Source organism: Equus asinus, chromosome 12 (genome assembly GCF_041296235.1).
Source record: "Equus asinus isolate D_3611 breed Donkey chromosome 12, EquAss-T2T_v2, whole genome shotgun sequence".
NCBI classification, from domain to species: Eukaryota; Metazoa; Chordata; class Mammalia; order Perissodactyla; family Equidae; genus Equus; species Equus asinus.
Genome location: NC_091801.1, coordinates 50419234 through 50434345, shown reverse-complemented (window position 1 = coordinate 50434345; position 15112 = coordinate 50419234). Strand labels below are relative to the sequence as shown.

The 15112-nt window shown below is 43.3% G+C and overlaps 1 long non-coding RNA gene across 1 annotated transcript in view; it reads right to left on the bottom strand.

Moving 5' to 3' along the window:
* Positions 1–1231: 1231 nt before the first annotated feature.
* Positions 1232–15112, bottom strand: part of LOC106822938 (uncharacterized) — a 39805-nt gene continuing 25924 nt past the window's right edge. The window contains exons 5-6 of the long non-coding RNA XR_006511831.2: positions 10616–10805; positions 1232–1447 (exon numbers count right to left, since the gene is read on the bottom strand). This is a non-coding gene — a long non-coding RNA (uncharacterized lncRNA). The remainder of the gene's footprint in view (positions 1448–10615; positions 10806–15112) is intronic.

Genomic DNA, 15112 nt, shown 5'->3' with positions numbered 1-15112 from the left:
CACCAGTCATTGAACGTACGGCCTACTCTAAGTCCAGGATCTCTCATCCCGACATCCTTAACTTAATTACATCTGCAAAGACCTTATTTCCAAATAAGGTCACATTCACAGATACTTGGAATTGTGATTTGAATGTATCTTTTAGGGAGACACTATGTAACCACTACAACTTATCAACCTTGTTGAGTTGCTGTGTGATTATTAAAAATGATGTGATAATGTATGTGATACAGCTACCACAGAGCCTGACACATAGTAGGTGCTCAGCCAATACTCATCATTACTGCCACCAAGTAAGTACTTCCATGGGGCCAGGCCTAGCACCAAGCCTATCTGTGCCTCAACCCACTTATTCCTCACAGCATCTCTCAGAAGGAGATAAAGCCCCATTTTACAGCTGAGCAAACTGAAGCTTCAGAAGCTTAGAGGAGCTGGTGGCAAGAAGTGGAGCTGGACTCAAACTCAGGTTTTTGTGACTCCAGAGCCTGTGCCCCTCTTCACTGCACTTGATTGCCTCCGTGTTGCTGGTCTGTCTCCTCTGCTGTGACCCAGCACATCCCCTCCCCCAGGCACACTTTACACTCTGACCCAGAGCTGTGTAGGTGGGAAGTGTTGGCAATGGAGACAGAGAAGAGAGAAGTTTCTCTGGGTTTCCACACCTGCTTGAGCATCCTTGTGACATGGCAACTGGCTTTCCCCAGGAGAGTAATCTGAGCGAGAGGAGGAAGTCATAGCGCCTTTTATGTGCTCCCCTGGGAAGTCACATGTCACTTCTGCCATACTTTATTTGTTGGAGGTGAGTCATCAAGTTCAGCCCGCACTGCATTTGAAAGGAGAGGTATCAGGGAATCTGTGGACATATTTCAAAACTACCACACTGCTCCGTGGGAGGAACATGGCCTTTGTCTACGAACATAATCCGGCTACATAAACCACGTCTTTAGCTCTGTGAAGGGAGGCCTAGAGCTGAACGTAGGGGCCGGGGCTGAGGAGAGCTAAATTGTTCCACATAAGCAAATGGGAAGATCTGAACCATAGGTCAGAAGGACAGAGGAAGGAAAGAAGGGAAGTGAGAAGAGAAGAGAAGGAACATGAGCCTGGCAACACGCAGGGTGCTGAGAGACTTGTAAGAATAGGTCTCATTAATGTTATATTTGATGTTGTGTGCTGAAGTATAAGACCCCTCTATTTTATCAAACTACCACACACACACATACACACACAATAACTTGTGTGAGAGGCTTTTAATGTCAACTATCGAAAGGGGCAGAGATTCAGGTCTGGGTTGATCAAGTCTAAGCAGGAACCACACTTGAGGGCAGCAAGCCAATCCCTGAGTTTACCCTGTGTTGCAGACACAGATGTGTTACAGAAGCAGATGCTCGAGGCCATGAGGCCCTTGGGAATTTTCAGAAATCTTGAGAAAGGCAATGACACTTGCATGAGCCTGGAAAGAGAGACAAATTTTTTTTTTTAATGTTCGTACACTTTACTGTATGCATGTTACAACCATAAAAAATTTTAAAATAAAAAATCAAGTCACAAATACATGAAATAGAATATCATTTAATGTCCTCGAACACATAAAGGATCCCCAAGTTTGTAGAAATTATCAACAACATACTAGAAAAAAAGATTTTGCTTTTAAGTGTAAGTGTTATTGTTCTAGGATCTTAAGAAGCCGAGCGGCCCAGTGGGAGGTCCCTGCATGGAGTTGTTCCCAAGCACAATGCACAGCAGAGTGCTTCACCTGGGAGGGCTGGAGGCCGCCCTCATTTCCAAAAGCAGCCTTCAGGAGCAGGGACCCCATCAGCCACTCTGCCACAGTCGACGGATGGCCATTAGCTCTTTGGGGTAATTTTGCTATTAAGTGTCTTCGGAGGATCCAGTGCTTCTGACAAAATCCTAAGATGCCGTTTTGCAGTTCTTCTTCATTATTTTAAGTCATTTGCATTCCTCTTCTGTAATGAATGGTGGTTTAGGAATGGCGGTATTCATCGGCTTCAGGCTTAATTAAGCCTGAAAAATAAATTTAATGTCACTCAACTTCAGGCATGCTGTCAGCATTGTAGAGCCCATCATTCTGTCCCACCTAGTTACTGGATTTGTACATCTCTTTTCTTTTGAGAAACATAAAGCTCTGTTGAAAAATTCTTTAAAAGAAAGAACATCCTGATATTTTAATATTTAACAAAAATCTTTTTGGCGAGGAAAGGCACGAAAGGAAAGAGGGTTAAGTGGAGGAAAGCGCATTATGAAGCTCAAATGTTGAATGTTTCTCCAAGACTATTTGGCCAAGTCGCTACATACTTACAAGCCTGCCTGGGTTCTTGTAAGTCACTGCCCGTCAAGGGCGGGTCTGGCTCTTGGCTCCCCCTGTAATCCCAGGGCCTGACAGTGTCCATGCGCTATAAACATTTGTTGACTTGAGCATTCATAAGAGACCATTAACACTGAAAGATTGGTTAAGATCTAGTTCTAGAAAATTCCCAAAGGTAAAGACATTTTGGAATAATGAAGTTCCTGTTCCAAAGGTCCTGAATTTCCTTAGTCCTTACTAATTTTGATCAAGCTTCAGGAAGGCAGAGGGAGCAGCTCCTAGGGTGGGATTTAGGGGAAACGTGGGAGAAGATGGCCGGTGACTGTGCATTTGTCCATGCTGTAGACACACATTAAGGCTAGTGGTTTTAAATATCCTTTTGCCTATTTTCAGAAGCTCCACTACCTAAGGTCATTCAAAATAACTAAATGGTGAATAGATTTTGAAAGGGATCCGCCACCCACTGAATTGGATACTGTCTTGTGTTACTCACCCCTGCTTTTATCTGTACGTTTTGAGTCCCTAAACAGACGTTGAGTTCCACAATAATAGGGCTGTAACTTATCCATCTCAACCCCCTATAGCAGTCTGCTCCAGCCCTACCCTCCAGCCACAGCTCCTACTGGCCCTTCCCCAAATTTAGCTCACACCTCCTGCCTCCAGGCTCAGGACACTTGCGCAGTTCTTAAGTAATGGAAGTGTCAACTGGAGCCTCTTGCCCCTTATAATCCAGAGAAGATTGTCTCAAATACCCCATTCCAAAGCCCCCTGCCTTCTCTAAGGCTTCTGCCAGCTCCTGGGAGACCTAAGTTCTGGGCTGTCTCTTGTTCTGACCTTCTGCTTCTGTGAATTAGTTCAGCTTAGGGCTCATCTTGCTGTTTTGTATAACCTAAACACGAGACTCAGGCATTCCCTTATTTTTTGTAAGTTCACACTGACACATCTTTGTGTGCACGGCAGACTTTATTTTTACTAAAAATTCAGGAAGATGGAGGAATTTGTATCACAGAAAATCAGACAAGTTAAAAATAAACCCTAGCCTCCTCGGTCACGTTCTCAAAGCATCCCTCAGACGTGTCTGCCGCCAGGCCAGGTTACATAACCTCCTCTCCATCTTCTGTCCTTCTAGCTTCTTGCTTCTTTTCTATCGCTCAGGAGAAAAAAAAAACAACACAAAAACCAACCCCCCAACACACACACAAATTCCTCTCATTTTCCAGGCCTCCCCTGCAGATTTAAGGACCACACCAAAGATTTAAAATTACTACTCCTGAGGAAAGGCTTTTCCTGAATTCTAAGACGAATCAACTCCCGTCCCTAGTTTTTGTCTGGATACTAATTAGTAGAGAAACGTGGTGAAGGTTTAGTTTCCTAGTTACTCTGGGTCTCAGTTTCCCGTCTATGAAATGAGGATGTGATAGCACTTGCTTCGTGGAAGTGCAGCGAGAATGCATAAGTTAACACGGAAAGTCCTCAGCACAGTGCCTGGCATGTGATCCACAGAAAAATGTGTCCTGTGCTTCCGTGTTCCCTCTCTTCCTGCCCACTGAGGCTCGGACATTTAGGCCTGAGCCAGGCGCCAGCACCCCGTGGAGGCTTGTGTGAGCTCTCCAGCCAGAGCTGACCACTCCTTCCAGCCACGCCCTCCTCGCATTCCTGTGGCCCTGGGCAAAGAGGAATGCAAAGATGCTTCAGACAAGCCCCTAAATGAGTTTGCAGTCTGGAGGGAAAGATAGACACAGACGTTTAGAAAGGGAACAGTCCCAGGAAGCTAGGAATGGGGTGGACAGGGAAAGAGGTACATTAGTCAGCTTCAAGGTCTTAAATTCAAAATCAACTTGTGATCATGTTGCCAGTGTCATGAGCCCAGAATACCACTGTGCACTTCTTCAGTCGACTTTCCATCTGTTGCAAATTTTACCATGGTGCAGTTTTAGGTCTTGCCGCTATTCCACTGTGTTGATTATTTCAGCATGTGTGTATCGGTTGGGGCTCAACCGCTATGAGTTATGGGATAAGGAATTTATTATAGGAAATGGACCTTACACAATTTTGGGAGAAGCTCAGGAAGTAAAGGTCTAGAAAGGGGAGCTGAAGAATCAGAGAAAAGTTACTAAGCAGCCCTGGCTTTCAGGGAAATCTGGAACCCAGGCTGGTCCAGCTTCTGGAGTGTGATTGGGAGGGGGGCTGGGGGAGAAGTCTCTGAGGATTCTTGGCTCTTCACATGGGGACTGCCTCTGTGCATTCACAGCACAGCAGCTGCTGGCAGGCCCAAGGTTGCTGTTGTTGGCAGAGCAGGGAGACAGGAAGGAGAACTGGACGCAGAGTGGGAAAGAACGAGGGCAAGCTAAACCTGCTGACACGTCTGTGTCTATCTCTTGCCACCTCTTACCAATGACGATCTTTAGAATGTAATGGTGCCTGCTTCATTTCTGCTTCTGAAGTCTTACACAACTTCACTTTTGGCCAACTCAACCCAGAATCATACAGAGAAAGGAATTCTAGGAAACATGGTTCCCAGTGGAATGATCCAGCTCAGCATTCGTTATGAATCTCAGTATTGATTGCAAATTGGATAGATGACTGATCACTAATATCTACTTCTTGGAACAGAGAATATAAAATGTTAAGAGGGAAAAGTTAGGATCTGGGTGAATGGCAGGGTCAAAATTTTAGGACAGTCCATAATCTGGCTCACAGAGATGGTTCCACAGAACAATGGAGAAAGGACAGTCTTTTCAAATAAAAGGTGCTGGGTCAATTGGATGTCCAAATGGAATAAACACTAATCCTGACACCATACCTGACAACATATATAAACATCAACTCCAAGTACACTATAGATCTAAATGTGAAAGATAAAACAATAAATCTGCTAAAAGATAAAATAGGAGACTATCTTCTTGAATTTGAAGTTGCATAAGATTTCTCAAATAGAACACAAAGAGCTCTAATTTTCTGGAGAAATTCAGAACACTTGTAAAGTACAATTGTTGGATAGAGTATAAATTAATTCAACCACTTTGGAAAACTGTTCGATGATGTTTCCTAAAGTTGAATCTATTCATACCCTCTATTCCAGCTATTTCACGTGTAGATATGCACTCAGTATAAACGTGTATGTAAGTATACCAAAAGATTTATGGAAGAATGTTGATAGCTGTTTTATTAATAGTCAAAACCAGGCAGCAAGTTAAACGTCCATCAACAGTAGAGCAGATAAATAAATTTTAGTACACCAGTACTACAGAATACTATACAGCAAAGAAAATGAACAAACTGCTGCTACATACAACATGAATGAATTTCACAAACATAATTTTGAGAAAAAGAACACAGACACAACTGAATATACAGTGTATGACTGTATATAAAGCTCAAAATGGGCAAAACTAATCTATGATGCTTGAAGTCAGGATAGTGGCTTTGGATACACTGGGAAGATTCTGGGGTTTGATCTGGAAGGTGGTCACAAACTGTGATAATTCATTTAGCTTTACATTTATGATATATGCTTTCAGTACATTTTACTTCAGTTTTTTTTAGAAGCTTATTTTTAGAAAAGCTTTTAAAATGTTTTATCCATCACCTGTTGTCACATCTGGTAGTCTTTTTCTTACTTCTAAACCTCTTTTATCCCTCTTACATTATTTCCTACCCTCTTGCTCTAAAAATGTTTTTCTTTCATAACTCTTCTTGCACCTTAGACCCTTTGCTTTGTTACTCAGCAAATACTTCTTGAGTTTCCACAATATGCCAAGCACTGAACCAGGCCTAGAGTTTACGATGATGAATAAGCCAGCAAGGACTCTGACCACATGGAGCTCCATCTTCCAGTGGAAAGAAGCTTCTAAACAGGTAATTGCATCATAACTGACTCTTTTATTCACCTCCCAAAATTTAGGTCTTCACCAAACTTCCAGATTAAAGTCAACTTCTCAAAATCCACTGTTTGTGCTCATTAAGGACCCATCACTCCCCACATCGTTGCTGTGTAAGCCCTCAGCATCAACTTTGACAATTTCCTCCACCCCACATCCCAAGATCTACCTCATCCTGCGCATTTCTACCTCTGAAATGTGCATACCCACTCCCCTTTCTTTCCAGCCATGTTGCCTCCACCCAAGTTGAAATCCTTACTCCTTCTATTGCCTCCTCATTTAGGGTTCATTTGCAGAAACAGAAGCCACTCAAGCTAGTTTGAGCACAACTCAGGTTTAGGTGGCTAACAAATTGTTGAAAAGGCTGGAAAAGACATTTGAAACAGAGCTTCCAGGAACAACATCCAACGCTTGGAATCCTATTACCTCTGTCAAAAATTGGAAAGCAATTTCTGTCGCTACAGAAGTCCTCGAATCAGGAAGCAAGTGACCCTGGCACGTGTTGCCTCTGTATCATCCATGTCAGCAAAATGGATCCTTGTCCAGAAGTCCAGCTACAAAGAAGTGTGTGAATTATAGGTCCCAGCTTTCCAGTCTTAGTGGTACAGGTTAGAATGTATGTTGAGATGCTAGTCCTCGATGTCTCCTTCACCTCCTAGCTGGGCTCCCAGCTTCCCTGCTCTTCCCCACAGTTCCATTCTCTTTATTGCTTCCAGCTCCACAGCTCAAAAGCTTCTGATGACTCATTCTCTCCGCTGAATTAGGTTAAAAAGCCCTTGCCTGTCATTCCAGGCCCTCTGTGATCAGGTCCCAACTTGTTTTCCTGGTTAATGTCCCATTCTACTCCTACAATTTCTTCTACATGTTCTGCTCTTTCCCATCTCGTGCTTTTGTGCATCCTCTACCTTTCCCACCATCACTTCCCATTAAAATACACAACAGCCTTCTAGGCCCAGACCAAATGTCACTTCCTTTCTATATTCTCCTCTGATCCTCTTAACCAAAGTGACCTCTCACTACAGCTCCAGAGAGCTCCTCCTACCACTTTATTTAGACATTGAATCTGGAGACAGAGATGTGGGTTGGAACCCTAGCTTCGCCTGGGCAAGTGAGGTCATCCTGGACTCAATGCCTCAGTTTCCTGCCCTATAAAATGGGTTAATAACACGTCATAGGTTTGTTGGAAGGACCAGTAGAGATAAGGACCTAAGCTGCTAGTGCACACACTGGACAGATGGCAACTACTGTAGAGTGTTGTCTTGTTTATCTCTGTACCCCTCCCCTAGGTGCTCAATAATACTTGTGTAATGAATGGACAGGCCAAACCAAGCAGCAGTATTGACCTTAGGCAACCTAAGGTCAAACCAAGGTGATACTTGGTCCCTCCCTGGTTGATATCAGGGCTCTGGGTGGGGTCGGTTTAGGACACAGGTATGAGCAGATGAAGAGTTTCCATTTGTTTTATCAAGTCAGGAGAAGTAAAGCTAAGAGTTTTGACAGTTGGGCTAGGGGACAGCCCCCCGGTGTAGGTCACAGCTATTACCAGTGCCTCATGAGTCAACAACAGTTTGGGAAAGATCCCTCCAAAAGCGTTTGTTTGGAGGGCTCTTAACTCTGTGCCTAGAGAAGGAGCCGTCTAAACTCAGAAACGTAGAGGGAGGCAGGAAGTCTCAGATCAGGTACATTCCCATCTGAACCCCAGTGGGAAATAGTCCTGCAATCTCAGATGCTGCTGGAGGAGTGAAAATTGATACAGTCCACTTTGCAAACCCATTTGGCAGTGTTTGTTACATATGAAGCTGCACATACCCTATGGCCCAGCAGTTCCACTTCCAGGTCCCCACCCTAGGAAGACGCCCTCAGGAGACTCGCTCAAGGAGATGCATTGCTGCACCGTTTGTCAGATCAGGAAATCAAAAACAACCTGAGCATCCATCAATGAGGAATAAATAAAATGTGGTGCATTTAACTGTTAAAATACAAAATGGTAAATGTAAAAGCATGAACTAGATTTTTGTATATCAATGTGGTTTTAAAAATATAATTGTGAGTGAAGAAAACAAGTTGCAGAATGATGCATTCAGAATGATACCATTTAAAGATATACCACCAATAATGTATATTGTTCTGGGCTACATTTATGTACAAGCTTTAAACAATGGGCTCAGGGGACACATGTTAAATTCATCATTGCAGTTACTTCTGGAAAGAAGAATTAGACCAGGAACCAAGAGGACTTAAAATTTTATCTGTAAAGTTTTTTCTCTTTTAACTAAAACAAAAACAAAATTTAAAGCCTGAAAGGACAAATATTAACAACTGAATTTAGGATGATGGTTGGGACATAAGAACACTATTCTATATTGAAAAGATTCTTTTTTCTCAGAAAACAAAAATATGGCCATGAGTCTGGTTTGGTACCCGTACATGTGCGTGTGTTGTGTTGTGTTGGGTGGGGAGGCTTTGGTGAACAGCCACGACCACGGTTGTCCAGGAATATTTACTTGTAGGCAACAGAAATTAATCACTGCCGTGGCATTTAGATTTGAACAACTTGTTGAGGTTCTTAAACACCTACAGGCCCCTTTGACCCTCTGATGAAAGCTAAGTCCTCTTGAGTCCCAGGAGAAGAAATCCTCATACACACGATTTGGCATGTCATTTCAGGGGCTTCGTAGCCCTCAGCTTAAGAGTCGGTACTACTGGAGGCTGTCCAGAGGTCGGCTTTTCTTGACCTCCAGAACAGCTGTTAGAAATGCACAGTGAAGAGACCAGGGAGACTTGTTAAAATAATATATAAACACAATGCTCTCTTTGCACAAAGACAATCTGGAGTGAGTGTGTGTATATGTGTGTGTGTGTGTGTATAAAAGCTGCTGAAACCCTAAAAAAGTAAACACAGCTTTTCGGAGCTCTCAGTTTGCATCCTGAAGTGTAATGTCAATAAGTCGGATCACTCTGGGAAACTTGACACTTAAGAAGCCCAGCTTCTGCCAGTGTAAACGCCAGGGTCCCAGTCCTCAGATTCAGCTTCCCTCAGCCTGGAGCAGGGAATTGAGAGAAACTTGTCTGGTCTTGCAGAAGGACTGCGGAGTCTGTTCTTGGAAGGACCGCACGGGGTCTGGCTTGCTGCACAGCCAGCCTCTGTCTCCCCTTGCTAGAAGGCCTCAGGGTTTCACCAACATCCCTGATGGGACAGAGCCTTCTTTGGAGGGGCCCATGCAGCCCCTTTTTGTCCCCTGACCTCAGGCTGGGACTCAGATGGCTTTTTAAACTAAACATTTTTTCTAAAGACTGGCACCTGAGCTAACATCTGTTGCCAACCTCTTGTTTTCTTTTTTCCTTCTTCTCCCCAAGGTCCCCCAGCACATAGATGTATATTCTAGTTGTAGATCCTTCTAGTTGTGGCATGTGGGCCGCCACCTCAGCATGGCCTGATGAGCGGTGCCATGTCTGCGCCCAGGATCTGAACTGGTGAAACCCTGGGCCGCCAAAGCGGAGCACACGAACCTAACCACTCAGCCACGGGGCCAGCCCTTAAACTAAACATTTTTTTAAACAATCTATTTGGTATTTGGAATTTTTGAATTTGACTTCTAGCAAAGGAAGAAAAACAGAGGAATGTAATTAAAAAATAATTCTGAAAATTTTTAGGTCTGCTGCTTTTTTTCCAGGTGACACAAAGTTCTGTTGGGTGGGGCTGACGAGCTGCCAGCGTCCTGCATGCAGAGCTGCCCGTGAGTAGCTTTCCCATTGGCAGCGCTGTGGCCAAAACCCTAGAGGGTGCATTAGACATTTAGAGGAAACAGTCTCTTCCAAAGACCCAAAGTCAGATGTAGCCTTAAATATTTTATAGGAAAATATTTGCAGAAAAATGTGAATTGGCGATAGCTCATAAGATGGTCCTCACTAAGGTTGCCGACAGAGAGAGCTGAAGTAATGATCCAGGCCCAGAATTATTTTGGAGCCCTGAAAAATCTATCAAGCTATTGATATAGATATAGATATAGATATAGATATAGATATAGATATAGATATAGATATAGATTCTCGTTCTTCAGCTTTGGCAAGGCGAACTGGTTTTGGATTGGGTAAATAACTCCCAGTTAGCTCAGCTCTGAACCGGAGAAGCAAAGTGGCATGGGGAAGCTCCCGCAGACCTTGCTCTGCCTCTGCTGAAACAAGAAGGACCAGCCTCCCCAGCCCTCCTGCAACGCTGCTCTCCTTACAAATCTCACCTCTGCGAGGGGGGCAGGTCTTTCAGAATTCCTTGCCTGTAGACAAGCCTGGTTCCCCAGGGTCTCCCCTGGAAACTCCTGTAGGAGGTTCTTGTTCAGAAACCCATCTGGGAAGCACACACAGCACTCTGGTGCCAGCTCTCTGGGGAAAACATTTATTCCCAGCGAACACTTACCCAGAAGTTTCAGGGTTCAGATGGCAGATGCACACCGTGTGGCTGTACCCCGGAGAATATCCTGAGTGTCCTACTGCCCCTGGTGCCTTCTTTTTGCTTAGAGGCTCCATTCTGCTAACTCGGATGCCAAGGCGGATGTCAGAGGCTCCTGTCAATAGTGGCGGTTCTCAGACTCGCACTTTAGAATCACCTGCAGGGTTTATTAAAACAGAGCCTGTTAGCCCCATCCCCAGAGTTTCTGATTCAGGTCTGGGATGGGGCGCCCAGAATTTGCATTTCTAACAGGTTCCCAAGTGATGCTGATGGTGCTGGTCCTAGGACCACACTTTGAGAACCACTGGTCTGTGCTTTTCATCTAAGGCACCCCTAATTCCTCAGCTTGGGTCCAATCCCGGAATGCAGCCCTCAACACACAGCCTCCCTCTACGAAAATATCTTGGAAGGAGGGGGCAGTACAGATGTAGTTAGCCAGACATGGTTCAAAGTTATGTATAAAACAGCCCTTTCATTTCTTGTTCAGCAGAACATCCCAATCCGTTCTAGAGACCACAAAGGGGCTGGGAATTTGGAGTGGCTCTTATGCCCCCTCCCACCAGCTTGCCCATCTTGGGGTTCTCTCACTAAAGAGGGGCCTCATTATGACCCTCAGGCACCCAGGTGGCTGCTCCCTCCTTTTGGAGGAAGAGCCTTTTCTCCTGGATAGCCTGTCTTGACCGCCTTCCCCACAGGGGTCCTCTTTAGGTTCCTTTCTTCTGCTGGGCTGTGCATTGTTCATTTCCACCTTGATATTACATTACTAAGCTTCAGGACCTGAGGAGTGGGAGATAGAAAAAGGGAGAAGCAGGACTTCCATTTTGTCTGCCCTCAAGATGTGCCACATACAAGATAATCAGAACTTTCATCTTGCCTGATTAACAATGCCATGGTTATGTCCTCTGGTATTACGCTAAAAAAGTCTCCCCCTCTTATCCTAGTTTGAACTGTGTCCAGTCCCAGGGACATGCGGGGGAGGGGTGGTCTTGCTGTTGCACAATAATGGGTCAGTATGCTACTGATCTCCCTGGTAACCTCTGCTTTACCTCTCAAAGCATAGGTTTAATGTTGGGACTCTCCACTCCCAGTAACTGAGACAATTTCAGACAGATATTTTTGTTACTCTGAGACGATACGTGTTAGGCAGCAGTTACATTTACTTATGACTGGAGGTTTCCCACACATAGAACATATTAACCCTGATTAATATACAGTACCTATAATGGTTCCCAACCTGGCTTTCATCAGAATCACCAGGAAACTTTAAAATGTATGTATTCTGAGAAAATATGTACAACACAGAAAGTAAGGATGTATTTGTTTCCTTAATGTATAAAGAGCTCTTACAAATCAATAAGAAAAATACTGATAACCTAATAGAAAAAAAAAGACAAAAAGTATGCATAGGGAGTTTATACACATACAAAAATTCTGGATACTTATTAACATATGACAATACAATTCATACCACTCATAATTAAAGTCATGAACATTTGAACATTGAGGTATCATTTTTCACCTATCAGACTGGCAAGAATAAAAAAGCTTAACAATACACTTCATTGTCAATAATGCGGAGAAAAGACATTCTTATTCATTGTTGGTGGGAATATATGTTGCCATAACCTTTTTGGATGGCAGTTTGTCAATATCTATCAAAATATTATAGGCATATGTCTTTTGGTCCAGTGATTTCACTGGTATTAGTTCAGCATAGTGATGTCTTAACACATCTATGAAAATGTGTATACAGGAAGTTCATAGCAGCATTGCTTATAAAGGCAAAACCCAGAGATAATCTAAATATTTGTCAATAAATAGTGGGTTAAATAAGCATGCCATGACCATCCGCTGAAGCTCTCTGCCACAATAGAAAAAGATGATGTCAATCTGTGATCATGTAACAATCGCCAAGATGTGGTAAGTGAAAACAGCAAGATGCAATAGAGTGTTGTAGTGTACTGTCATTTCTGTAAATATGGGTGATATACACATATGCACATATACACGTAGTCATAAATGTGTGTAGATTATTTCTGAAAGGGTTTATAAGAAACCGGCAATAGGCTGCCTTTGGGCGGGAAGACTGAAACTCCCACTTTTACTATATATATCCCCTTTGCATTGTTTGAATTTATTTTTACAATGAGCATATTCTATTTCATTTAATTAAAAAAAAACAAAAGATATTCTTGGACTCCCTCCCTAAACCAACTGGATTTGAGTCTCTGAGGTTTGGGAGGCAGGAATTTATGTTTTAAAAAAGAAGTCTACTGGGAGAAATGGCTGATTCCAGGGCTGAGATAAGGAATATACAAGATGAGCTTGGAGCATCTTCTAGTGCCAAAAGTAATGAAGTGCTCAAAAAAACAAAAGGATGGGGGCATGTCAAAGGGACACAGGAGCCAATCTGAAAAAAGCTCCAAAGGCGGGGCTGGCCCCGTGGCCGAGTGGTTAAGTTCGCGCGCTCCACTGCAGGCGGCACAGTATTTCGTTAGTTCGAATCCTGGGCGCGGACATGGCACTGCTCATCAGACCACGCTGAGGCAGTGTCCCACATGCCACAACTAGAAGAACCCACAATGAAGAATACACAACTATGTACCGGGGGGCTTTGGGGAGAAAAAGGGAAAAATAAAATCTTTAAAAAAAAAAAAAAAAGCTCCAAAGGCCAAAGCTGGAAACTTGAGCACTAAAATAAATAACAGTATTGGGTTATAACCCAGAGTCTAAAATAAATAGCCATGAGTTCATATTGGTATACATAAATGTTTAAATAAATGAATAGGGAAGAAGAGACATCTCCCTACAAAAGAATTGTAAGAATTCCAAACAATTTATGTAGATACTCCACACTCTAGGAAGTGAAACTTAATTCCTACCTTTCCTTGACTATGGGTTGTGCTTTGTGACTCCAAACACCACAGTGCTGGGGTGAGGGAGTGACTTACAGGGAGAAACCTGGCAAACACTACCTTAGCCCGGGGGATCAGGTAGCATCAACACTAAGTCTTGTTGAGAGGATGTATTTTTGATACGGTGTGATGAGAACGATACTTCACCTCTGTGGTATTCTTCCCCCGCAACCCGTAACCCCAGTATACCATGACAAAAACAGCAGGCAAACCCAAATTGAGGGACATTCTACAAGATACCTGGCCAAGACTCTTCAAAGTTTTCAAGGTCATGAAAAAGCAAGGAAACTTTAAGAAACTGTCACAGACCAGAGGAGACTCAAACACGTTGACTAAATGTAACGTGCCATCTTGGACAGGATCCTGGGACAGGAAAATTATCTTGGTGGAAAAACTGGTGAAATCCAAATAGAGTATAAAGTTAATAATTAAAAACAAAAACAAAACTCTAGGCAGTTCTTATGTAGCCAGCTCAGCTCCAGGGTGCCATTAAGACTTTAGAACGACTGCCAGAGAATGCAAGTTCTCAAACTTTGGTGGGCCGTAGAATCTCCCAGGGAGTTTGTCAGCCCTGCAGATCCCACCACAAAAATTCTGATTGAGTAGGTTCATGGTGGGCTTAGGGATATGCATTTTTTTTTTTTAACAAGAGCTAAGTTTTTATTTCTTCATTCTTTGCATTTGAAGTATTCTTTGATGACATCCTTGAGATTCTTTGTTACCTTTGTTCTCTACTACCACACAACTGCCACCAACCACTCTACATGGTTTCCTCTCTCTGTCAGTTTTACAAAGTCCTGCCCATCCCCCTAGTTTCCTATTGTCTTGAACCTTAATTAGGTTGATTTGTTGTTCAGCCCAAAGGGCCTCCACCAACTTGACGTGCACAGACTCAGGACGGTTGGATGCAAGCACACAAAGATGGGCTTGGTGCCAAGGCATTGGCAGCTTTGCAAATTCCATGTGCTTCAGCACCTCCAGTGAAGCAGTATTAGCACCCATTACACCTCCAGCAGCAACGCCATTGTGGTGGGTTACAAGTGGAGCCAAATTTTGAATGCGCCTGAGCCTCTTCCTCCGCCCAGCTCGTTGGTGGCAGAGAAAGAGGGAATAGGGATTTTTAATAAGCACCATAAGGGCTTCTGAAATGCCATGTTTTGGACACACCGCACTGGAAACCAAAATCTGATACTCTACTCATAATTGCTATGTCCATTAACAAGATGTGAGTTCAATTGGAACAAAAATCTTCTGAAGACAAAAAGATCGTAAACTTCCATTCATTATGTAACATCTCCAGTCTATTTGGGGCACTTGATGAGTTTCCTAATAGAATTCTTACCACCGTTTGACATGTGATGGGTGAAATGAACAAATACTGAAAGTAAAGAATTAATAGGAAATCTACTGACACATCATCCCTTCTGATCATCTTGACCTGGTATAACCACAAGAGTTTATTTTCTATGACACTTAATCCACATTTAGGTCATATTATTTTATTTTTCAATACAGGCGCAGTGTCAACCATGAACTTGTTTGCTGAATT